Here is a 26,538-nt window from a genome sequence, read left to right as displayed (position 1 = left end):
TAGTACACAGCCATTTAGCCCACATCCCGGAGGCTGGGCGGCGCACCAATCACCACTTTCCGTCCGGTCCACATAGCGGCCAAAAGGACATCCGGCCAACAGCACGATCATGTATCTGCTTTTTTATCACCTAACAAACTCCCCCCCAACGCTGATACTTCCCACATTTTCCTGTATGCCATGTCCGGGCCCCCAGTATCCACCCCAGTCCTCCACTAGATCAGTCGCCCGATCGCGTCTAATACCATTCACTCCTCATCGACCCCTACGTGTCTCCCTACCACCGACTGCAGGTGAACTGGTGGGATCCCCTGTCTTGGAAGCCCCCTTCGGTGTGTCAGCAGTGTCCCAGTATCTTTCCCCCCCCGACCCCCCCCCCCTGCCGCCATAGATGTGGGTGGTATCCGCGTGTCCCAGAAACTGCGTCAATATGCCCATCGGGGTCAAGCTGTGGTCACCCTAGCCTCATGGAACCTCCCCATCCAGGCTCCCCTCCTCTTCCTCCCTGGTCAAGTAGTCGTTCAGGGCCTGCACAATCATCTCCCACGCTCTCGCAAGCTCTAAGCTCTTCTCACTACCGGTCCGCGTAGCCTGCCGCATTCTGAGCACACTCTCGCATTGGGACCATTTACGCAGCTCATTCGACCATCTCCGGACAGACGGGCCCTCCCTGGACTTCCAGTGCCAGGTAATCTCCCTCTGCGCCAGAATAAGTCCTAAGTCGATAAACTTGCTCGTGTTTTTGGTCTTCGCCGTGTGTGGGAACCACAGCAATATACATGCGGCCATGTCAAAGTCCACCTCCCTGTCCGTGACAGCATTCAAAAGCTCCCCCACCTCTGCCCAGTACGACCCCAACCGCGGGCAACCCCACAGCATATGGTCTAACTCAACTGCAGGTACCAAGCATCTCGGACACGCTGCATCCTGTACCTGAAAGTGCCGTCTGATTTTCCCTGGCGTCAGGTATGCTCTATGTAATATGAAGAAATGGACCTGTTGGAAGCGAGCGTTCCTACAACCCTTCCACGTTCTCTTCCAAATGTGGCCCCACTCCGGATCCGGTATGGGTCTACCTATGCTGTCCTCCCATTTCTCCTTCAGCTCGGCCAACGGCGCCAGACCCTCGTGCAGCATTCTCGAATGAAGACAGGTCACCGCCTTTACCGTACCCGCAGCCATCACAACGTACTGGCAGGCCATAGTCGTTTCTGGTTCGCCTAGTCCCCCCTGCCAGTGTTTTTGTATCGCCGTAGTCACAGCGGCATGCAAGAGGTAGCTCCCATCCGCAAGCCCAAATTGGTCCTGCAACACCCGATAGGGTACGAGCACCCCGTCCGCATAAAGATCTCCCACCATCTGCAATCCCAGGTCCTCCCATTCCGCCAACGGAGACCAATCACCTCCATGAGGCAGTGCCGTCAGCATTCCCAGGGGGATCTCTGGAGCATATGGGCGAGCAGAACCCGCTCTCTTCAAGCTCCTAAGCCAGCACAACCTGAGGGTTTTCTCTTCAATCGTGAGATCGCCCAATCTCAGCTTTTGTTGCAGTACAATGTAGGACAGGATGTGCCGCTGAATCCCCTTCCCTCGTCCCTGGTTGGGGCCCCTGAACTCTCTCGCGACGTTCTGCGTCAAGATCTGGAGCTGGGCCGCTAGGTAGTACAACTCAAAATCGGGGACCGCCATCCCCCCCTCAAGCTTGGGCCTATGCAAAGTATGCAACGCCACTCTGCGTCTTCCGTGGCCCCAAAGGAAGGCAACTACCATCGAACGCAGCTCTCTAAAGATCCTCCGAGGGATCCACACCGGCAAGGTGCGGAAATAATAAAGCAACCGCGGCAGTGCCACCATTTTCAGCAGCGCTACCCGGCCCTGCACCGACAAGGGGAGAGAGGCCCAAAAAGTCATGCAGCCCCGCAGCCCCCGTATGCAACGGCCTACATTACCTTCCAACAGGTCAGCGGCCACGTGATAAACCCGGACCCCCAGGTAGGTGAAGCAGGAGCCCTCCCAGACCACATCCACTGATAAAGGGGGGTACGTCACGTTCCCCTTCAGCGGGAAAATGCAGGTTTTACTCCAATTTACCCTAAGGCCCGACATCCTGCCAAACCGGGAGAGCATTTCCGTCGCCCCACCAAGGGCGCCTTCCGTGTCCTCCAAGTAGAGCAGCAGATCATCCGCATACAGTGAGATGTGATGGAGTCCCCCGTTGCTCCAGACTCCTGGATACAGTACTCCCGTTCGCGCCTGCGCCGCCAATGGTTCCATCGCCAAAGCAAACAGGAGGGGGGACAGCGAGCAGCCCTGCCTCGTCCCTCTACGCACCGGATATGCAGGAGAAATTGCCTGTCCCAATCTGACCCTGGCCGTTGCATCAGCATAGAGGACCCTCGTCCAGCGGCCAAAGCCACCCCCAAGGCCAAACTTCTCCAGGACCTTATCAAGATACAGCCATTCCAGGCTATCAAAGGCTTTCTCTATATCCACTGATAACACTGCGGATCTACCGTCCAGTGCCTGGGCACCATCCAGTATACGAATCAGGCGGCGGATATTAAGGGACGTATTTCTTGTGGGGATAAACCCCGCTTGGTCCTCATGGACCAATGTGGTCATGTGTGGCAGCAATCTGGTCGCCAGTATACGGCTTAAGATCTTGTAATCGACTGTCAGCATAGATAGGGGCCTATAGGAGGTCACTTCTGTGGCATCTTTCCCTGGCTTCAGCAACGGCACCACTAAGGCTTCCCTCATCGATTGGGGGAGGCGTCCCAAGGCCTGGGCCTCTGAATAGACCACCAGGAGTCTCGGAGCCAAAATATCTATGAATTTCGCATAAAATTCAACCGGTAGGCCGTCCACCCCCGGTGTCTTAATCCTAGCCATCTGTTTAATGGCCACCCGAATCTCCGATAGAGTTATCGGGCCGCCCAACCCCTTCGCGGTCTCATCATCTAATGAGGGGAGCTGAGCAGCAACCAGGTATTCATCTATCCTAGCTCCTTCCCCGCCCAACTGGCTCTCATATAGAGTCGTATAGTAGGATTGGAAGCGATTCAAGACCGCAGACTGGGTATAAACCACTTCCCCGGTCCCCGTTTTAATGCTCATGATCGGGTTGCCTCTAGGTTCTGGGTTGGCGAGTTTGGCAAGTAACGTGCCCACCTTATCTCTCTCCCCGTGCACCTTGATAAGGTACAACTTGTAATCATAGCATCGCAGCCTTTCCGTTTCCCTAGCCACTACTTCTTTCGCCTCTAGTAGCCTGCCCTGTAGCTCCGGTCGTTCTGGCCTGCGCCTCTCTAGGTCCCTTAGCGCACTTTCTGCCTTCTCCAGATCCGCCACTACCGTCGTTCTGACATTCGCAAACCCTCCACACATTCTCATTTGGGTTCTGACGGATTAAAGAATTGGAAAAGAAATCAAGAATCTTTTTCTGGTACCTCTGAAATATTTTAGCTTGAGAACTGTCCTGAAAAAGGTGTTTTTAATCTCAAAAAACCCAAAACGCTGCGTCGACAACTGCTTCTCGCTTATTTGTTATTTGGCAAGAAACGTGATTTTAAATGTGATTTGTATCAATGTGCCTGACTATTGAGAAATATTTTTTAAAATAATGTGTTTTTGTAACCATATTGAATAAAATGGACAAAGATCTTTTAAAAGATAGCGATATTGTTGTTGTTACTTTTCTTATATGTGTTTCCAAATTTTTTCGGAATGGTGTATCTATAAAAGTGGCACTAGCATCTCTTTCTAAATCATTTTTGGAATCTGTTCTATGCATTTGTGTTAGGCGTGACTTAGAAGCCTTTTACTTTTTGGATTGGGACTCTTTCTGTTTCTTTGTATCTTATCCCCCTTGCCCCAGATTGGATTAGGTAGGGGACCTCCCCTCTTTTTTTTATATTAACATTTATAAAAGACAACTTATGCAACTGGGCCTCACATTGACGAAACGTGATATAGCCAGGGCGTGGAAGGACCCATGGGTCCCCTCAGTGGCAGCATGGAAAAATGGCCTGGACTTTTACATTGGACTGGAGCAGCCAATCTTTGTAGCCAGGGGATGCCCACGTAAGCACTATAACATATGGAAACGGTGGGTGGATTATCAGGGCCTGTGGCTGGAGCCTCCCATTGTTGTGGATGATCTTCCAGTGGAGTGATGATTGAGTCCCATGGTCTTGTTCTGGTGCAGGGTGGGGGGGGTCTGGGGGTGTGTGTGTGCATATGCTAATACTCTTTTGTTCTATTTATACTGCTCATGGACTGGACTCACAGGGTTTTTGACAACCCGGGGGAGTGTGGGGGGGGGGTGAGGAGTTGGGGGTTCTTAGTATCCTTCTTGATACACTATGTCATGTATTTTGATTGTTATTCTAAAAAGGTAAATTTCTTTCTTGCCTATGTAAAATTTGATACTGCAGTTGTCCTGGGGTTACAGGGCCCTGCAACATATGTGCAATTTTACAATAAAATGTGTTGTCTTTTGGTGCAATCAAATACACTGGAATTTGATTGTAATGCCATTGTGAAATATATCCGCATTTTCTACTTATCACTTTGATAACTGCACAGTTGGCACTTTTGATAATAATGTTTAGGAAGTGTATGTATTAAGATGCTTAATAGTCTTATTATTTTTTATGACTGTGGTGTGTTTCCTTATATTCTGCAAGCAACCCACCCCTCTCAAAAAAAATCTGTCTTTTTTTTAGGTCCGGCTTGACAGTGCAGCTGTGTTTTGCCTGTTGTTATCAGTTCTTTAAAATAAACAGTGGCCTTCGAATCCGAAAAAAGTCGTATTTCTCTCTGACTTCATGCTGTTCGCCTCTAGGAAGTGCCTCCACTGGAATGCATAAGGGACTATTTTGAATCTGAATAGTAAACTCAACAATCACAGTTTCTCACATTCATTTCTTTATCTCATATATCCTATCTACACAGAAACAACCCATTTGCTACTTTTTTCCCAGCATTGGCAAAGCCAGTGTGTTCGGCCCAAATTCTCTAAACAGGAGTTGTGGTTGCAGTACAAGCAGCCGTGTCTGTGCATGGTTGTGTTGGCATGCTTTAGCAGATTAAAGCAAGGCCTATTGTCTTTGCCTGTGCTTGTTCTTTTTTGCACTAGTACCATGTTTCTGTAATGTGGCACCAAGTGTTGACGGACAGGTTTCTGATACCAGTTGTAACTGGAGAGGTTTCATATGTTCGGTGCAGATGGACAGGTGTCGGGTACCAAGTGGAGACAGGCTGGTTTCAGGTACCAGGTGTGTACGGTGGATGTCAGGTGTCGTGGGTAGGGAGGGTGTTGTAGCAGCCTTTAGATATCAGTGCTACGGGGTCAGATTTCTGACTCTAGTGTGTCCATTGCATAGCTTGCTGATAACAATATAGTCATCAATTAACAGTTTTTAGCAGCAGTGTTAGAGATATGGTTTCCTTTGGCACAGTATTATATAGATCTGTGACCATATATGATTACTGACAATATATGAACTTTTTCCATTACCAACCATACATTAACAGTTTTCCTATGCCCCAGTTGGTGTGTGGACAGTGTTTGATTACTAGCCATACATTTAACAGTTTTCCTATGCCCCAGTGTCATATGGACAGAGTTTGGATTACTAGCCATACAGTTTTCCTATGCCACAGTTGTACGTGGACGGTGTTTAGAATACTAGGTGTAATGAACAGCTTTCGTACGCCACATTTTTATATGGACATGGTTTAGATAACCAGCCATAACAGTTTTCCTATGACTCAGGTTTATATGGACAGTGTTAAGACTACTGGGCGTACATGTACAGTTTTTCTATGCCAACATTTTATATCGACTACGTTTGATTACTAGGCGTACGCAAACAATATTCTTTGCAACAGTGCCATGTAGAAAGTGTTCAGATTACTGGGGGTGCATGAATTGTTTTCCTGTGCCACCGTTTATGTGGACAGTGTTTAGATTAGTAGACATACCTGAACAGTATTCGATGCCACAGTGTCATATAGAGAGTGTTCTGATTACTGGTCGTACATGAACAGTATTCTGTGCCACAGTGTTATATTGCGAGTGTTAAGATTACTGGATGTACTTGAACCGTTTTTATGTACCACAGGATTATATAAACTGTGTTCAAATGACTGGACATATGGAATAGTTTTCCTATGGTACACTGTTGTATGGGCACTGTTCAGATTACCGGGCATACATGAACAGTTTTCCTATGCCACAGTTTTATGGACTACATTTGATTACTAGGTGTACATGAACAATATTCTGTGCCACAGTGTCATATAGAATGTTCAGATTCCCGGGCATACATGAGCCACTTTCCTATCCCCCCAAGATTATATGGACACTTTTATAATTACTGGGTGTACATGAACAGTATTACTATGCCACAAGATTATATGGACACTTTTTTAATTAGTGGGCGTATATAAACAGTATTACTATGCCACAAGATTATATGGACACTTTTTTAATTAGTGGGCGTATATGAACAGTATTACTATGCCACAAGATTATATGGACACTTTTTTAATTAGTAAGCGTGCATGAACAGTATTACTATGCCACAAGATTATATGGACACATTTCAGATTACTTGGCATACATGAACAGTATTCCTACTTCACTGGATTATACGGACCCCTTTCAGATTACTGGTTGTACATGAACAGTGTTCCTATTACACTGGATTATATGGACTCTTTTAAGATTACTGGTTGTACATGAACAGTGTTCCTATTTTACTGGATTATATGGACTCTTTTCAGATTACTGGTTGTACATGAACAGTGTTCCTATTACACTGGATTATATGGACTCTTTTAAGATTACTGGTTGTACATGAACAGTGTTCCTATTTTACTGGATTATATGGACTCTTCTCATATTACTGGGCGTACAAGAACAGGGTTCTTACTTCACAGGTATATATGGACTCTTTTAGGACAATTGGGTGTACACAAAGAGCCTTCCTATGCCACAGGATTGTATGGACACTTTTCAGACAAATGGCGGTACATGAACATTTTTCTTATTCCACAGTGTTTTGATGACAGGGTTTATATGAACACTTTTCGTATGCCTGAGAGTTTTTTGGACAGTGTTCACATATCTGAACATACATGGATAGAATTCTTATGTCACACTGTTATAAGGATAGTGTTTTGATTACTGAGCATGTTTGATCAGTTTACTTATGCCACAGTGTTAAATGAACATAATTTTGAGTACTGAACATACATGAACAGTTTTCCTATGACAATATTTTATATATGGTTAGTTTTTATGCTACTAGGCATGCGTGACCAGTTCTGTCATACCACAGCATTATCTGGACAGTGTTGTGATTGCTGGGTGTGGATGTAAAGGTTTCTGATGCTGATGTGTTAAAATCACAATTTACTAATACATGACATTTTGGCAAGAGTTTTGGTTTCCAGCGTCTAATGCCATGTTATTGGCTCACAGTTTCCAGACCCTTGTGTTGAATAAACTTTCTTCAGATGCCAGAGGATGTATGGGCACTTTGAAGCCTGCATGTTTATGATGTTAGTGCTAGAGGATGTATGGGCGCTTTGATGCCTGCATGTTTATGATGTTAGTGCTATATAGAGAGCTTTCTAATGCCAGTGTCGAAGAAAAACTTTCTAGTGCCAAGTGTTCATGGTCAGCTGGCATTCTGATGCTACAGGCAATAAAAAGTGGCATCATGCCAGTGCTCATGGGTAACCTCGTGTTCAGATGAACAGTCTCTTATGCCAGTGTTGGCAGGCATTTGATGGCTCTTATCTGATGCCAGTGTTGACTGAAAGCAGTTTGGTACCAATATTTGTAGAAAGCAATGTGGTGCCAATGATAATGGAAAGGCATCTAATGCCCCTGTTGAATGATAGTGTTTTATTTCTCTTTTCATGAGCTGCCATCTGACTCTTGTTTTAGTGCCACTGGCAGTGACGTTTAATTCTTGTTTCCATAGACCACCTTCTGATGCCAGCACTAGTTGATAGCCACCTGATCCCAGTTTTTGAACGTGAATCTGAACCCTTTATTGGCAGCCATCTGATGCCAGTGTCGATGGCCTGCAGCCTCATGCATTGATGCCCAGCTAGGCCCGCAGACACCTGTGTAATACCAAAGTTGATGAACTGTCCGATGCCACCGCTCATAGAAAGCGGTCTGGCGCCATTCTTGGTGGAAAGCTATCTTCTCTCAGTGTTGGCAGACCGCTGTTCGATGCCAATGTCTATATGTGTTTGCTTAATACAAGTCTACTGCTAGCCAAGATGGGCAAACCCCTGTTGCAACTGATTAGGGCTATCTTTCCTTTTCCTTGGTATAAATGGGCAACCCTTGACTCCAAGGATGGGTGGCTGCCAATCTGCTACGGGACTTCTTTCTAATGACAGATGGCTTTCTGTTCTCAGTGGTGATTGGCACCTGTCTGATGCCTGTGCTGGATAAAATGATTTCCCATGATGCCGTATGATGGGCACAATTCTGATGCACATGCTGGTGGGCTGAAATATGATTCCACTGTTGTGAGGAGCAGCCTCCTTTAAGTCAGAGGTTCAATCACTTGTACATATTAGCATCCTTTAATGGCGGCCCTTCGAGGAACAGATTTCTGATTCCAAAGTGTTAACAGGAAGATACATCTTGTTAATGCTCACACATACCTAATTCCAGAAAGTTGTCTGAGAGAACTGTGCAATGATATAGGGCCAGATGCATCAAAGGGTTTTGCCCATTATGTGTCTATGGGAAAATATGTTTATGCATATGGCGCTATAGTGAGCAGCAGTCCAGTGTTAGGAAGTCTCTGCCAGGGTCTGTGGATCCACGAGGCCAGATGTACCAAGAGTTTTAGCATTTGCAAACACTCTGATTCATTAAATAAGAAGTCTTCACGTACACTAAAGCCCTTTTTCCACTTTACTAAATCCATTTAGCAATTCGAAACAGTTGTTCCAAATCGCTAAATGTGTTTGGAAATGGATACCGAATCGCAGTTTGGAAGGGGCATATTTATATAACATCCCTTCAAAAACGCGAATTGGCAGCATATATATCAATAGTTTGTGACCTTAATTCCGATCACGAACCATTGTAAATGGATTAGGAAACTGTGAAGTGGTCTTTTCAGACATTCAGATGTTAGAACTGGTTGAGAGGCCTATAGGAAATGTCCTTTTGTGATAGTCAATGGTCATAAATGACTTCTTGACTTACTGTTAATGATTGACATTGCAAGTGGGGTGAGCAGCCCAAGGAAAGATAAAAAAAGTATACAAACAAACACTGTCCTTCAAAAGCTGCAAAGTGTACCACACATTTTATACATCAAAACGTAATTAGCTAACCAGCTAGCGTCGCTTCCAAAAACTTTGAACATCCCGATTTTGCTAAAGACATGAATTGTGAGGAGTTTGTAATTCAGTGTTAATTTACTTTGTAGAAGGCCCTTGCATACTATAAACTTTATATTGTATATGATATGATGGTTTTTCATGTCTCTCCATTAGGGTCGCGCTTCTGTTACATCGGTTTGGATAGAGCTCTTTGGAGTCAGCATGCTAGGCAGAAAGTGAAAATTCACAATAAAAATTAGCATTGGCTTCTCCGGTGTATGCCCTAGGCTGCCTGTCCTATTTAGACTGTTACTTTGTTGATATAAGGATGTATATGCATACAACAGGTAAGCAGGTCAGACTCTTCTATTTGTGTTAACGTAGACTTTAGAAAGAGGGCCGGTCCTCACTATTGTGGTTCTGGGCTTCTGGAAGGCATCCTGTGCTATCTTTTGGACCAACAATCATTATCCTGCCAATGTTCTAATGTGCCTGAAAAGAAATGAATCAAATACCCTTGTATGCTCCTGGAGGTTGGTATGAGCCTGTCATCTCAGGTGGCTCAGTGGCATGCTCCTACGGTCTCCTTTTGTGTCTTGTGTTGCTACCTGAAGTGTCTGCAGAGAGAAAGAAGTATGTTGAACCACTGCAGCAGGTGTTGTTATAAAAATGGATTACTGTAGGTACTCTGTGTAGAAGGACAGAGAGTCTGAGCTCGCTGGGGAAATTGTGAAGCTAGCTTGTTGCACATCTGTCTTAATTTTTCCTAACTTAAGAAAAGTACTTTTCATGTACATTCGTGATTACAGACATTTCATGCTGTTCCCTGCTTCAAGGTTAGAGTCCATTTGAAGCTGCATTGTGCCATTTTTAAGTATGAATGCTTGTTAGGGAGCCGTTGCTAGGATCCCCAATGAAATGACGTCAAAAGCTGCAGACGGTCCCCGGCAGGCGATGCTTGTATTGAGGAGCTTTCATCCAATGGCATCTGTTGTTGGGTCTATCAACTAGCTGCCAGCCAAGGCTACAGTGCGGCTTACGCGCATACTCCTCACCCATATCCATGGATGAATAATGCATGGCAAGCGGTACTGTCCCAATGGGTCTGGAGCCGAATGCTTGCATCATCCTGCTGGGCACTTCCTTGATGTCTGCATTCAGATTTGTCTTATAGGCAGTAGATTGTATATGCTATGTCCATATCCATCTTTCTCCCTTCTTAGGGAGGTTCCCTCATCTGTATTTCAACTAGCACATTGAAAATATATATTTGACAAACTAGGGGAGATTTGTGTGCCCATGTGAAGATGCCTGGTGCCATCTGTTGTAGCACAACCCTTCTATACTGGAAGGATAATAGTCGCTTCTTAAAACGTTTCTCTTTTTAACGTGGCGGAGGGTCACTAGAGTTCCATGTGTGGTTTTTCACAAAATAAATCTGGGGCTGTAAAGTCGGTGAAAATTCAGTCAAATGCTCTCAACATTGTTGGCGCTCAACAAACTGTATCGTTCTTCACCACTTGAGTGGGTCTGAGTGCCACATGAGGCATGCAAGAGAATGCCCTTTGTTACTCTAGCAATAAGGATCTTTTTATATGTGCTGTCTTAGGTAACTCAGTGCACTAGTCACCCATTTCAAAGCTGACCGATGACCAAAAGAGCTTACATGTGGAACCAAGGACTTGCAACGTGGCCGTGGTGGCCAAGGGAAAGAAAGAAAGTCTGAGCGTGGGCCTGTAGATGTTCCAGCTGGAATCCCTGGATGGGTGGGTCATATGTATTTATCAAGCAGGGAACAGTCATCCTCGGGGTGCTTCTTGTATGCACTGCTGATGGCACCCAGGAGGGATAGTTATGGACATTGATGTGGTTATGGTGGAGGGGAGCAGCCAAGAGTAATTGTGTGAGCTATGTGCTGGTTGCACGTAGGGGCACATAGAGGAGATCAACAAACAGGAGCTGTGACTGCACACGTGTAGGTAAAAACAACAGTTGATTGACAGAATGCAGAACAATGTCATACATTCACCCCAGTACAGAGATCTGGGCCTAAGTCCATCGTTTTTTTTTGCTCACTATGCCATTCCAGTTTGAACCCAGCCATATGCAAATCAGTCTTGACCCTGTGCCCCATGGGAACGGTTCAGCCCAAACTGCCAAGCCAGGTCCTCCCTGGACTTGAAACAACCATCCTAGAACCGGTTTCGGGCTTTTCACCCCTCTTCAGCCAGGATAGCTTGATTCCAGTGGCATGGAGAGCACACGACTCACGTCTGAGCATATCAGTCCCACTCGGGGTGACAAATGCAAAAACAACAGTTGATGGACAGAATGCAGAACAATGTCATACATTCACCCCAGGTAAGTAAGAAAAAAGTTTCTCCTGGGAAAGTTTTACACCATGCTCAAGTCAATAATGTTTATAGGTGTCAACCCTACAATCTTGCTTCAAATTTTTTCACAACACCATACCATTCATCATACCTTGGGACCCTGATAGGGACCTGGGCCTAAATCCATCGTTTTTTTGCTCACCATGCCATTCCAGTTTGAAACCAGCCATATGCAAATCAGTCTTGACCCTGTACCCCATGGGAACAGTCCAGCCCGAACTGCCAGGCTAGGTCCTCCCTGGACTGGAAGGGAGCATCCTAGGACCAGTTTCGGGCTTTCAGGAGCCATGAGGGCGCTGTAATGGTGACACTAGTATGTGGATTCCTTGTGTTGAGATAGTTGTGCTGTTTTTTTGAGTTATTGTGTGATGGGGCCGGAGTTCTTGTGTTGAACAATTTTCAGAGCAAATGTTACAGCCTTATGTGTGACACCCTGGGGCAGGCGAGGAGCTGCCATTCCAGCGAGGCATGGCATTTCTGGCTGTCGTGCAGAGTTGGAAGCGTGATGGTGCTTGGGGACATAGCTGTTGGTGAAAATACTGTTGCAAGCTTGAATTGGTTCCTGTGTGTATCTGTCCCAATGGGTGATGTACTGGCATGATGCCATTTGGGAATATACTTATGGACTCTACTTGCACAAAGAACGTTTACGAATGTGTGTTCGTTACTCAGAAGAAGAAATGTGTCTTGTAATTGCTATGTTGTTTTGTGTCCTACTTACTACTTTAAGATATTGTTCAACGATGGGTGCGCAACGTAATTTGTGAGCGTGGTGCATTGTGAAATGAAAAAGTATTTTGAGAGTGCGGTGCATTGTGCAAATGGGGATGGTTGAGTCAATTGTTTGTTGTTATTGGGTCGGTGTGGTGATACTGTTTCGTCCCAGCCCCCGCACCCTTAGAGGAAGTAAAAAAATGTGTCTCTGGCATGTGTGGCTCTAGCTTGCGTCAGAGACGAGTGAGTATATTGTGAAGCAGAGGAGTACCTAATGGCAGGTGGAAGAACTGCATAAGGATTTCTTAGAGTCCTCATTGGAAGAGGCTTAGCGTTGCTTGCTAGCTTAATGTCCTGGTATGCATTCCTGATGGGAAAGAAGTTGTGTATGGCATGCTAGACGGATCTGGTAGATTATGGCTGCCAACACTGTGTATATACCCTCAACTTCACGATTGGTCTCAGATACTATAATCAAGCTTCCCACCTCCGCTCCAGGAAATGACTTTTTTTGCTCCTGTAAGTTCTAACCTGCCGACAGTAATACAGGTTGAAATTACCCTCTAAAGGACACTGGCCATAAATAATCACCCCCTGCTGGGTAAAGTCTGGCCATTCTGCATCTCTTCGGACACACAAGAAGACTAGACTGTTCTAAGGAACTGACTCCAGGCTCAAATCCAGCCCTCACCCCAACAATTTCCATACTTGTCTGGGACCCAGCTGAAGGATAGATCTCTGTCCTGGTTCTAAGGATCTCTGAACTACCACTAAGACCCCTAGATATCCTCATACCTGCAGGGAACCTGGTGTAAATGTCCCACAGAAATGTTGGCAAAATTTCGAAGATGTTCAGCCAATCAGACGATAGGAAAACAAGGTGGCTACTGGCCTTGGAAACTTGAAGTATAATAGCTCAGGGACCTGTGCGTTGACGCTATAGTGAGAAGACAGTGTCACATGCTACTGCTATTAGCCTGTCCGCACCATCTCTCGCTCTCCCCTCCTTGCTCTGACAAGCAGCCCATGCACAGGCATGATAACCGCCACCTCCTCTCTGAAGAGAGATATTGAGCTATCTGTGGCCTTCCTCCTCCACGCACTCCTCGTAAAGCCAAATATGAGCTTAATCCTGTCGTCACAGGAGCACAGCCTTCTAGGCCTCCTGAGGGAGGTCTTTGGTGCCCGAAGCCCACCCTGGGCATCATAAGCTCGTCAGATGGAGGGCGTGGCCTTCAGCACTCTGGAATGGACTCCTCTACCCCTGTCTTCTGTACCCTGGACCTGGTGAGGTTCAAGCAATGGGGGAAGAGAGCTCTATTCAAAAGGATCTTTCCACATTTTTTGCCCATCCCCTACTTTAATCACTTCTGGCCCTTATTTGTCACCTTGCCTGACCGTCACTCCCTCTCCCTCCAGTGCTTCGATGCATCCTTATGGAGCCATAGAGCACTTTACAAGAAACCATCGTTCAAATTAATTTAGAATGTCACACGAAGTACATAGTAATATAGACGTACAAAATGAAGGTAAGATTTTTGACACCTCAATGTCCCAGTTTCACGTGCAGTAAAAGTATAGCTCGTCTGATACACTATTAAAGACCTATCTTTTGCCAGGAAGCCTCTCACTGTGCTGTATGAGTCAGATCCCGCTCTCTTCCGCACACTTGCACCTTTAAGGCAGGCCACTGCCCATTCCAGACCGTAAAGATGGCTGGAGCATGCCAGGCAATACCCCATGCATGTATACGTACAGGACGGCCCACTCAATGTATTGCAGTGCTCTTAGAACGCTTTCGTTTTTCTGGACGTTTTGCTTCGTGATGTATTTGATGTTTTGATTTGCATATCAGGTCTTTAGGTTATTATTTCTTGTTTACAGCCAATAAAGTGTGCTATCATCATCAAAGACAGTTTCAGTGGAAAGGTTTTCAGAGCATCAGGCAAAATTATATTTTGCCATTTGGACTCTTCCTTTAGCAACAGCACAGTTTTCGAGGCCATTTGTCGCCATCTTGCATCATATTGTGGTCATTTGTGATGGCACTGGAAGGCAATAGACTACAGTGACCCTGAAAGAGATGCTTACTCGGTGTTGAAAAATGTGACAGTTTCACGTTGACTGTGCAATACATTTATGTCCCTCAGGACTCTACATGTGCGCCCATTGGTGGCTGTCTACCTGTGCCGCCATCTTGGGGCTGGTATTTTCAGGTCACCCTTTCCCAGCTGCTTGCAGAAAGTCCTCATTGCGGGCAAGGCCCGCCTTTGCTTTCGGAGCACCGTGCCTAAGAAACTATGAAAACACAGTCTTTGATGGTCTTAGAGGTGGTAAAGTCTGGGATACATCAGCGGTGAAATATTTCAGGCCCTCATTTATGAAGAAAGGAAAAACCTAAACTTTGAAATTCCAGTGCCGTCCACCCTACTTTCCACTTAAAAATCTGGCACCCCTTCAGTGAAAGTAGGAAAGACCAGAACAGGTTTGAGATACGGCAGGGGTGATGTCATGCCTGTGCCACAGCTGGGAAGCGGGAACTGTTGACGGATAGGTTTCATTAGGACGCCGGCCAGGCGTCAAGTTTGTAGCCGGGCACATGACAGATCCCGCATGGCAGCTCTGAAGGCCCAAAAAGAAAACATCAGTTGAAAGCCCAAAAGATGTCAAGACTTTCAAATGTTGTACAGCTGATTGAATAAGGGAGTTGTTGCGGTCACAAGTGGTACCCTTGTCCATCTTTTGTATATTATTGAAAGAATTGGCCAAGGGTAGGTCCAGCGGTGTGCTATACGGCTGTGGTGGTTCTAAGAGTGGAATGGGCTTTAGTTGAAGTGATTCCAAAGGAAGAAAGCAGAAAACTATGTAAAACGTACAGCATATTTGGGTCTCTTCAGATAGGGTTCTCCAGCTGGTCAGAGCTTGCAGCTAGAACCAGGCGTTTTAAAGAAGACCCACGATTAAGACACAGGAATTTTATGTGGCTGGCAAAAGAGGAGATCCTCCTGTGATGCCCATGCTGGGAATTAGCATCATGGACCTGCCATGTGCCGACAGAGACTCCTACCTACCGCCACAGCTGTATAAAACCCGACAGCACAATATGCCAGTTGCTTGGGTTGGAAATGGTTCCGTGCCCCCCAGTGAACTGTTAATGAAAGAGAAAGACGGTTTTGCGTGGATAGCGCAGTGTGGCTGTGGAGACATTCTGCCAAGCAGCAGCAAATACAGATTCATCCCTAAGTGATAGTATGTGGTTGTGATAGCCTTTCCCCTCTTCAAGTACTTCTAATCTCCACCTGGCACAGTGTAAATCTTGCATAACCTGATATAGTGCATTCCTTGTGCAACTTTTAGTAAACACACTACACCACCTTCAACTGAGTGCATATAGTCGCTTTTTGCAGTCCTGGGTTTGCATGGGCACCTGGCGGTGCCATGTGTGTGCAGACCGCTCTAGGTATTCTTAATTTCCCTGCTCATCCGGCTCTTCCTTTAGCCCTCGTGGGTTTTCAAACTTGAAAATGGAAATATAAAGTTAGTTTTTCAGAAATTTGACATAAAATCCTTGCATAGGTCCATTCATCCAAAAAATAAAAAAGGTGTGGAGATACTTTTGTCTTCCTGACCCCTCCAGTGCATTACTGCTCCTCTGATTATGTACACAGAGAGCAAGTGGACTCTGACTCCGGGCTTTCCCTGCCTCCTCAGTTGCCCGCCCAACTGTGGAAAACATTGCAAAGGCAATATCTTTTTTCTGATACAACTGGGATTTTTTGCCATTTATTGACTTTTACTTGTATATGTTAGTTATTGTTTTGGAATATTTGTATTGAGTGATTAGGAATACCAATGAAGTTGTGTGTGCAGTAGAACGAGTGGAGTGGCTGCTCCAAACTCAAACTCAACCATGTAAGTGAAATTAGTAATGGAAAGGTAAACATGGACAGTAGTTTAGGACTGAGGTTCCTGTCCTGAGGTATACGGGGAGGTGTGAGGCAATAGCTGGAATCAACAATTGTCCAGCTTCGTCCCATGTTTCCTTAGGGAGTGCACTGGTAGCCTACTGACATAACCTATCCAGTGTCATGCCCTGGGACATCACCAACGGGACTGAGCAGTATACTGCACTTCTCCAGGCATCTCACGCTGCAGCTTCAGTGTTGTCTCATTGCGCAGTTATTTCATGACTTTGGTCATTACATGAACTTTGCATGATTTAGTTCTCTTGCAAAGGTATGATGGAGCAACTGCGACAGGGTCTTTTTTTGCCCTTCCTTCGCCAAGAAAGATACCCAGGTTGTGAAAAAAAAAATTCCTACGCTGCAACAGATCCTCACCTTGTAAAACTCACAACAAAGGCTTTAAGTTTGGGATTGCCCAACAGTCCCGACAAATTATCCAAGTCTTCCTCATTGCCTTCATTTTTAGAAGGATAATCCTTGATATATGTGAAGGGTTGACACAGAAATTTGGCGCAGCTGCAATCAGAGAGTCTCTCCTGACAGCGTGCACCTTGCATAACCATGACTCTAATGCAAGGGCTCGGAGTATACATCAGCAGTTGAGTTAATATGTTGGAGAGGCAGACATTTTGTAAAGTACGTCGGCCCCCTTCTTACACGGTGGACTTGGACATCTTATGTTTTCGAGATTGGGATAGCAGTGTGTTCACATAATCTACTGGCTGGTGATTACTGTTGCCTGATATTTTCTTTCAACCAAATATGATAACCCATGGACTCTCTGGCCTGCAAGTATGTGGGTAACAAACACAGTTTATCTGTCACTTTCGTTTGATTGGGCATATACAGTCCAGTTGCTAATCCATGCACTAGAACTAGAAGACTCGAGTGCAATTGTTGGCTTCCGTTTGGTAACTCTGGGCGAATTATTGCATCTCACAGTGACTCAGTTTCCGACTCTGCAAAAAATCTGGAGTTACTATGAAGTGGGCAAATGCTGTTATGATGCACTTTTTTTCAAATAAAAATTACTATTTATATTAAGACCTATTGGATCTGATTGATCTTTAACTTGACTTGGAACATACTGAAAAAACTCCATGGGCGACCACGGCCTCTGGGTAAACATTCATAAAAGTATCATTTTCCCCTTTTTTGCTCCAGATCCACCTCCGTAAGTGTAAACCTGTAAATACGAAAGTAACAATGTTATATGAAGTCTTTCTTGTAGGTGAGCTTGATGTACCACGATGCACACTTCAGTCATCTTTCATTAAGGTTCACTCGTGGAAAGCAGAGGTCTTTGAATGGTATGTTTTGGAGAGTTTTCTTAGGGTGATTATGTTGCAATAAAGATTTGTGCCGAGTGCTTCAGATTTCTATTTTTCTGGAGCCTGGCCATGCTTTGATTTATAGAGCAGCTTTCCAGTAAGCAACAGCAAAAAACACTCGTACTCCAGTCTTGAGAATCATAAAAGCACAGGACACCACTCCTTTATTTCCAAATTGTCACTTCTAGAGAGACTCCAGTTATTTTGCCACTTGTATCACTGAAACATGTCATGTCAAAGCAATTTCAAACCTAAAAAGAAAACTGCGTTGCTATGTTCTCGGGTGCAATTCTTTAAAAATACAATCGGCATCCACTAAAAGTATCTTGATTTTTGGAAGATCTTCATTCAAACATATTTTTCACTGCGCGTTTGTATTTAAAACAGACCTGTAGAACTTTACGGAGAGGATGAAGATGTTATTGTCCTTGCATTTTACTTCGTCAGCAAGTCAGGGTCCACGAGCCCTGGGCCTATTCCTCTTGGCTGGTTGGTGCAAGGCTGTGGAGTACCTTGTGACACATCTTCCAGGTCCATGACCACATCCTACAGATCCCAGATCAAGGTATTTGCAGAAGTGAGATATGAGTGTTTGCACAAACACTCACATGTTGTCCACATGCAAGACTGTCTTGAAGTCTGTTATCCCATTAGTTTGGCTAAGAGTAAGGCTGAGCTCACGATAACCAGTTTTGCAGAAGCGAGAAAGGGAAAACTGCTATGGGTTCTCTGAGGCTGTGCATTAGTGGCTTCAATGACTGGGAAACCAAGATGGCCTTGCAAAATGCTGGAGACCACCACTTTGTGCATTGATTATGTCCTCTCAGATGGCAACAAACATACCGCACACCATACATGAGTCCAAACATGTTACACACAAAACATTTTGACATGGAACCCATGATGTCACTGTTGGTGAAGCGTAGGACTATTGAGTGTGGTGACAGAGCATATTTTACGAGGGGGTTGGGCAATACTATGCTAAGTTGTATCGGTAATGTGCCTGTACCTGAAGTACTGATTTTGCAGCCTCCAACCTTCAGTTTTCTCATGAGCTGGGATCGAGGAGGAAGTGGCCACTACTTCCTGTGGATATGCATGCACTCTCTGCTCACCCATATCCCGCAGAGCCTAGAAATAAGTGTCTCTAAAAAGACATTTTTCTGGACCCTTGCTAGAAAAATGCTGCACAGTCTACTAGTTAAACGGTAAGTTAGTGCTTTGTGACTGTTAGGGTTAAGAACATTTTAAAATCTTAAATTAATCCCTGGTAAACAGAGATTGAAAATTTAAAGATAAGAATATAAATATTAACCATATAGCGTGGAGCACAAAGTAAAACAACAGATGGAAAAAATTAAAACAACAAGACTTACAACGTAGGTCTGGTTGCAGCGAGAAGATTGTTGAGGGAGACAATTGAATCAGCGCAGGACAGAAACCAGACTGCCAGAGAGACACAGAGACTGTAGAGAAACAATTTTCAAGGGTGATGAGGTGTGGAAATTGCTGCTCACTAAATGGTCCTATTGCCCACGCATGCAACAGCAATGATGTCAGCAGCGGGAAATGACCTGCGCATGTCATCTGTCTGGAATCCATTTTTTAGACGGTCATTTGTGTATTCTAATTGCAACAAAAATGCCACATGACTGGTTTAAAGGAGAAGAAAACTAGTGTTCAAGGAGTTAATTTCTGTGGCATGGTAGCCCAGAACGAATGAAAGGTTGAATTGTTGTCGTCGGACATTCCACAATATTGATTACCTCATATCCTTCTTACAGTCATAAGTCGTCTTCCTCTCTCTAGACTTGAAGTGCTGAGTTTGACCACTAAATTCATATATTTTTGTGTCTCCAGTAAGTAAACAACTTACCAGATAGGGTATGTACAGCAGCTTATAAATATTGCTTAGAAAAAAGTTGTTGGTGGTCAGGTAAAGTTTTCGAAAACTTTAATTCTATGATCATTGACTTGAGTGATTCTAGAGTGGGGGATTCCGTTGTCATTGTAATGTGCTTACGTAAAAGTATAATGCATAAGTTAAGACATAGGTTTTATGCAAATCTATACGTAGGTTTGCAGGATAAACTGGCATTTTGCATTTGCTAATCAAATGTATTTCTGAACTCTGATTTATCTTTATCAAATAGACAATCCAAATGGAATTGTAGAAACTGACCAGTGAGCCCAATTAAATGTTTAGGTAATATAAAAGAGATTTTTATATTCACTCATAATTATGTAAATACCTACTTGCGCCAAACCAAACTCTTGTGCGCAAAAAAAGAGGGAGGAGCAGGAAAGGAATTTCTGCGCAGCTTGAAATTTACTAGTGGGAATCGTGTTTTCGTTCTCTCTGTTTTGTTGACAAAGACTAGGTTTAGGTTAAATGTTAATAGAGTATCTACCAATTTCAGGAGAATATGCCAAAGTCTGAGAATTACCAACAGTAGAAATTTCTTTCTCTGTTCTTCTCTTACAGTAGAATATAATAATCAGCAGATTCTAGTCAAATTATAGCATTTTCCCCCATGAATCAGGGAAGTTTTCCATAATCAAACTACTCAAAACACCGCCCATGTGTTACTTTATCAGATTGTTGGTCAAACATACAGGAAAACAACTCTGCCTTTTATCCCTTTGTCAGCGGTACCCTATCTGCAAAGCCAAATGGAAGTGCACAGTTACTTACGCTGCAGTACTTGGAGGTTTTGGATGCTGTATTGCTGTCAAAACACAGATCACCATCATTCTTTTTGGCTAAAACATGAAATCATCTTTACATCTTTTAGTGATGTCCACTGTAGATGCAGTATGAATGGATCATGCCAAATGTAGAGCATTGAATATATAATTTTTAATAAGACTACCAAAAGGTGCTACCATGCCATACTAATGGCAGTCTGCACTCTAATCAAATTATAGATAAACTATCAATAGCCAAATAAGAGTCATTCAGGTACTGAATCTGAATGACAATCATTTACACAGTCAATAGCTATTCATATAATCAGGCGTGGAACCAGCTGCCCAGGACGTACATTGGACGCCACTGCTGTATGCCACGAATCTGACAAAAATAAGGGTTTACAAGAACTTTAGCACAGCAACAGTGTATGTGGGCTATGTAATTCCCATAAGCTGGACCGAATTGCTAAGAAAGTTTATAAAACCACTAAGCCTTTCTTGAGACCACAGGAGAACATTTCTACATGAAATCTTAGAAACTGGAATATTTCTGATAACCGACCTTACAATAGAAGGTGTTGTAGTGTGGGTTTAATGAGCCCTCCCAATTATGTTGCAGATGTGTTCTGGAAGGCTGTATATATGTGATTATTGATGAATCCAATATTGCCTTGAGTTCGCTGCTCTCAAGGTGGTAAAAAATGAAAATGCGTTTGTGATGGGTTTATTACATGATGGTGGCTTCTTGAGGCGGGTTGTCAACTTGTTCCCTTCTGAAGGCTGTTTTTATCTTTCCTCTGCAGTTGGGGCTCTTGTAGCTAGAAGATTGCAAAAATACAACTGCAGGACGTTGGGAGCCAGATTCAAACCACTTGGGAGCCACTAATGGCTCTGAGATCTTCGGTTGAAGTGCCCTGCTAGACAGGGTGAGTATCGCCTTGCCCCTGGCAGTGTTTAGTCCCATATGAGTGTTGATGGCTGTCTTGCAAATAAAATGTATGTGCTGTCGTAGTCTCTTGACCGCACTTCTGGAAATCATAGTTCATACCTAGCACTTAACTCAGTCCTATCAGAGGCTGCAAACCCAATCATTGGCGATTTGAGCAAAAGGCTTTTTTTAATGCAATTATTTTGCTGAAACATTCTTGAGTGAACACTTTTAAGATGCATGGAAATTATAATATTTCTTATCTGGTGGCATTAGCTTACTCCTTAGGATCATGGTCGGTCACTACTCCTGTTCTACTTTTGCCTGACAACTCTTCCCGTGTCTAACTGTAGTATCACCTAACTGTGCTATCTGTTCCATTCTCTCCCTTGTCGCTGCCCTCTCACCTTTCTTTGTGTGGTTGCGCTATCATTGTCTCCTCATACCCACTGCATTAATCAAAGACTCTGCCTGGCTCCTGATCTTGACCCCACTGTGTTTTGGCTTTTCCATGACACTTTATGTGTGTGCTCTCACCTGCCTGTAACTGCTGTGTCTTTGCCTGCTTCTTTCTCCTTTCACCACACCTGTCCTGCCTGGTGTCCGCACCCAATATTTAACCAAAGTACCACAAACCAAAATGACTACCCTTTCTAGTGTTTTCACAATAAAAGGAGCCTGATGTCTGCCTTTAATGGAGCCTTTGATTTTCCATCTTCCTCCTGAGCTGAAATATGCTCCTTGCATTTCTTTCTTGGGTGTACGTAAGGTTGGGCCTGATTTTAAATTTGTTGCAGCTGCTCCATCTAGGCCCTCACCAGCCGACAAGCCATATGAATACCCCGAGTTTCCCAGCTTTCAAGGTAGCGCCCAGAGCTGATTATAGCGCCCTGCAGCCTGTCATTTCCCCCAGTGCTTTCTACAGATTGAAGTCTATGACTACTGCATTGTCTGTCTCCAAACTGATACTCCTTGCTTTAACTTTATTCTGAAATACAGCCAAAGCAATACTGCATCTCCACTTTATCCACAGGGGTGTAAATTATTGTGATAGCTGTGTGTACAACTGTTGCAATAGGTTAGAGAGAACCTGTGTTATCAAAACACACCAAAACTCTATAATTAGCTGGCGACAGACGTGTAGCCTGCTAAGTAAAGGCACTGGACAACCATTTACCCAATGGGAGCGAAATGTATGTCAATGTCCGCAAAGATAGGCATGCACACACACAGCACGGTAGAACGAAAAGATCCCCCTGACGCTATCAGATCTGCTTTCTTTTTAACCCTAGCCAGTGTGAACCATCATTAAACAAACTTTGAATGAAGCTAACCAAACCCACCCTCTTACCAAACACAAGCAGTCACTGTAAACCCCACTATCATACGGAGAGGGTGCCTGTACTCCGAATGCTTTACGGTGCCTTGGGAATGGTAGCAGCAGTGAACTTTCCAAATGCTAATATCGTAAGATGTGTGCCCTGGGCCTAACTGAATGATACATTTGCAATAGGGATGCACAAAGTTCAAAGAATTTCCTTTGTGAACTGTGCGTAAATTATGCACACATGATTACTTACTACCTGTGATTTGCAAAGTTTTCTGCATGTGGTTTTCGTGTTAGATTTGTGACTTGTGCACTATTTTAGGTCTGGTGTTAGCCAAGACCTTTTCATTTTACTAAAATTCGTCATTCAGTGAGCTCTCCAAATAGTTTTTTATGTAGTGTCATTCCCATTTTTCTTCCACTCACTACAGCATGGAGCAGTGGGTCAGCCCACTTTTGTAATTGGCTAACTTTACGTGTGACCGCCTGCTTCCCTTTCACAAGGGGCACATCTGCACACAAAGTACAAAGGACTACCGCGAACGTGTGCTTGTTGAGATTACAAATATTTTTGCTTTTGGACAACTTTTTCTTACATTGGCGAGAGAGTCCTGGAGTCGCTCCAAAAATAACGTTTTGAAAAAAACATGTCAAAACAAAACTGGAATTGAGAATGCAAAATGGCTGTTAGCACATGCTAACCTGTTGCTGTTGCCAGTGCTTGTTTGTGTTGTTTTTGAGAAGAAAGAATCCCCTACAAACACCCAGATTCACGAGAAAAACGGTCTAAGGAGTGTTAAGTGATGAGAAATCAGCGCATTCATTGTCAGCAACAACTTGAACGCAGGAAATACTTTAAAATTCTTTGGGTGGGAACTTCAAGAGGGCGTAAACAAAGGAAATGCGGGACTACAGGGGCCAATTATCACAGTCTATGCAATGTTTCAAGCGCGTAATAAAAGTTTGCACAACCCTAATTAGCATGCCTAGAAGGGAGCACGAGAGCAGCAGAGACATGCCCTTGATGTTCCAGTTATCCATTCTGCAACCAAACGCGTCAGCCCGTGACCTTTCCCCTCCCATCTCCTTCCGGGTTTCTCTGCGGTGCAGGCAGCCTGGCTGAATGGCACTTAGCCCGGCTGAGGCGGACACGCCCGGGGAGAGGAATCCGCGGCCCCCGTTCCTGGCAGTGGGGCTAATGCACGGGCTGATGCTGAGCCCATGCACGGCGCTGGTGTGGGAGGGGGCGTCCATAAGGGCGCAGGGAAGCGTCAGGGGGAGTAGGCGAGAGGCATTATGGTAATGTGGCGGGTCACTGGGAGGTGCTCGGAGGGAGGTGGCAGCCGCTCAGTCGTGTAATTCAATAACCGAGGCTCGCTTTCCGGGGTTCAAAGGGCGGCCGTACAGATTAGTAACGAGAAAAGTGAAATCCGTGTTTTCCTTTGTTGCTGCGTTTATTCATCTGCACGATAAAAGGGCAAACAAAAAAACAAATAGGAAGGATAACAATTGGGCAAGAACATTGGTAGTACAGCGCCAGTGGTCAGCAATAATGAGATAGAGTGGCCCTTAAATGGAACATTGGGCAAGGATCGTTGGTCCTGCGCGCCTTTGCCTCGCACCACTCTGAATGAAGCTGACGTCACTCATACAATCCTGCACTGGAATGCACTTCCTGCAAACTGCGCCCACCCGTGGTTTCCACTTTCAGCTGTTGTATATCCTTTCTGGCTGTTTTATCGTTATTGTTATTCGTGGCACTCCTGAGCGTAGAAAACAACACATTGGCGCTATATAGAACAGTAGCAAGAAAATAGTATGTGTACAATAGACGCAAAGAGAGTTTCTTCACTGGACGCTGAAGTAATTGTAGTCCAATGACTGTGCTCAGCACACGCTGGTACTGGAGTGTCATAGATTCCCAAGTCTTCACAGTGGTTGGCTCAAATCAGCTGCTTTAGTGGTTGTGTACCACGGGGCCCATGAAGTGTGGCTGTGGTTGTGCATCACCAGCTGCTCAGCAACCCAGGCTGCCCGCTAAAGCCACCCGGCGCTGTCCAGTGATTCAGTGGGTTCACCAGGATTGGCAAAGTTGTAACGCTTTTGGATTGCCAAAGTTGCAACGCCTTTTCTCTCGAACCGAAGGTATTACTTGACAAAAAGGAACGAAATAAACATAGGCTTCAAATTTCAGTGCAAGTTCGACTTTCGTGTGAAAAGCAGAACTTTTGCAACTGTTTCGTATGTGGTGTAATGCGTGTTGAGTCACTTGCAGGGTGTACACTTGCATACACAATGCTCATTAAGTTACTGGCAGACACGGTTTCTAAGTACTTTCGTGAAAAGGCTAAGCAGCGTATACACCCGCATAGCCCCATGGCCACGAGTTACCATTGGAAATTAACACCTACAAAAGAGAACTGTCAATGTGCCCGGGTGTATGGAAAGTAGGAAACGCCGCAAGCTAAAGCAGGCGAGAGTTTGGGTGCTTTTTTGGACACCCTGCGCCTGAAAGGGGCATCATGCTTCATGCGCAGACCTGCCCTTAGCTTCCCAGATGCTCAGATTAATGGTGTGGCCGAAGCATCCCTTGCAAGCGCTCAGGGAGTCTTTGCCAAGTCTGTTGTGTCACCGCCTTGTGTGTTGACCTTGGTTAAGCAATGTCACTGAGCTGCCTTGGCTTAGGCACATAAAAAGGGTTCCATAAACTTCCAGTCCGCTTTCATCTTCCTTCCAACATAACAGTGGCCCTTTGGAAGCCCCAGTTTCCATCTCCCCCTGACCTGGCCTTTCATATCCCCCCTGTGACCCAGCCCATTCTGGCTTGGACAATGGTGTCCTGAAGGGCACCGCCCCCCTCTGCAAGAACACTGGGTGCTCGGTAGCCTGGTGGTCTGGCTCTCATTTTTTCACCACTGTTGGGGTGACATTATAACTGCCCCGCTCCCGTTTACGAGCATGTGCGGGAAGGGTGGCCTGGGAGCCCTGCAAGGAATTCAGACAGTTCATTGCTGCCTAATTTGGCCCGGAAGGGTGAAAGAAAGAGGCTAGAAGGAGCAATGTCTAAGCAAAGGAACAAAAAAAAGAAAAAGAAATAGACCGAGGGCAGGGAGCGGGGATGTATTAGTTAGTACATAAAATGCAACACGTTTTCCTTGGCAGCCTGGTTATTCTAATTAATTGATGAGCGTAGAGGAAGGGAATATACAGGCTCCGGTATCTAAAAGAAGGTTTTGGCGGCATGTAGTGCTTAGAAGATATTGTAACCTAACACTTTGGTCTTGGGATGACCTTACAGTATGACGCACCAGTGTCAGGGTTGGACTTGGACAGAAAATAGGCTAGGGCACCAGAATAAAGGTGGCCCCATTAGTGAATTAGATTGCTAAAAAATGGCCCATGTTTGCAAATTGGGGCAGTTTTGAACGTGTAAAGACACGCTGTATAAGTGTTTCGCAAGATATGGAAAACTGCATGGATTCGAGCTTGCTGCAGGCAATGTTTGTTTTAATATCAGGGAAATTGACAGTAAACACCGGCACAGCAGACTATAAAATAGGCCCACAAACAGTCAAAAAAATGTCTCACGCTCTGGCTTGTCCGACCAGCCAATTGGGCCCTGCCTGATTGCTGTATGGGCTAGTCTCACCCTACCAAGGGTCTCAGCAAATCTGCCCAGGCTCACAACAAATCACAAATGTTATACTCGGGTACGGGGCGTCAATGCTTTCTCCTTGTAGGTACTGTGCTAAGCTGTGTCTCGCATGCAGATTGCTTCTCAAAATACTTAAACGTCAAAGGTTTGTGAGGCTGGCAC

At 44.9% G+C, this 26,538-nt stretch overlaps 1 protein-coding gene across 6 annotated transcripts in view; it reads left to right on the top strand.

Annotated features, from left to right (window-relative positions):
* Positions 1-26,538, top strand: part of RXRA (retinoid X receptor alpha) — a 468,131-nt gene that overhangs the window by 157,629 nt on the left and 283,964 nt on the right. For 4 of the 6 annotated variants that reach the window (XM_078641942.1, XM_078641944.1, XM_078641939.1 and 1 more), the window contains exon 2: positions 21,270-21,392. The exons of the other annotated variants lie outside the window; for them this stretch is intronic. The gene's annotated coding sequence lies outside the window, so the exon portion shown is untranslated. The remainder of the gene's footprint in view (positions 1-21,269; positions 21,393-26,538) is intronic. 6 annotated transcript variants of the gene reach the window in all.

This window comes from Lissotriton helveticus, chromosome 5_1 (genome assembly GCF_964261635.1).
Source record: "Lissotriton helveticus chromosome 5_1, aLisHel1.1, whole genome shotgun sequence".
Classification (NCBI taxonomy): Eukaryota; Metazoa; Chordata; class Amphibia; order Caudata; family Salamandridae; genus Lissotriton; species Lissotriton helveticus.
Note: the sequence above shows the minus strand (reverse complement) of the source record. Positions and strands in the feature narration are given on the sequence as shown.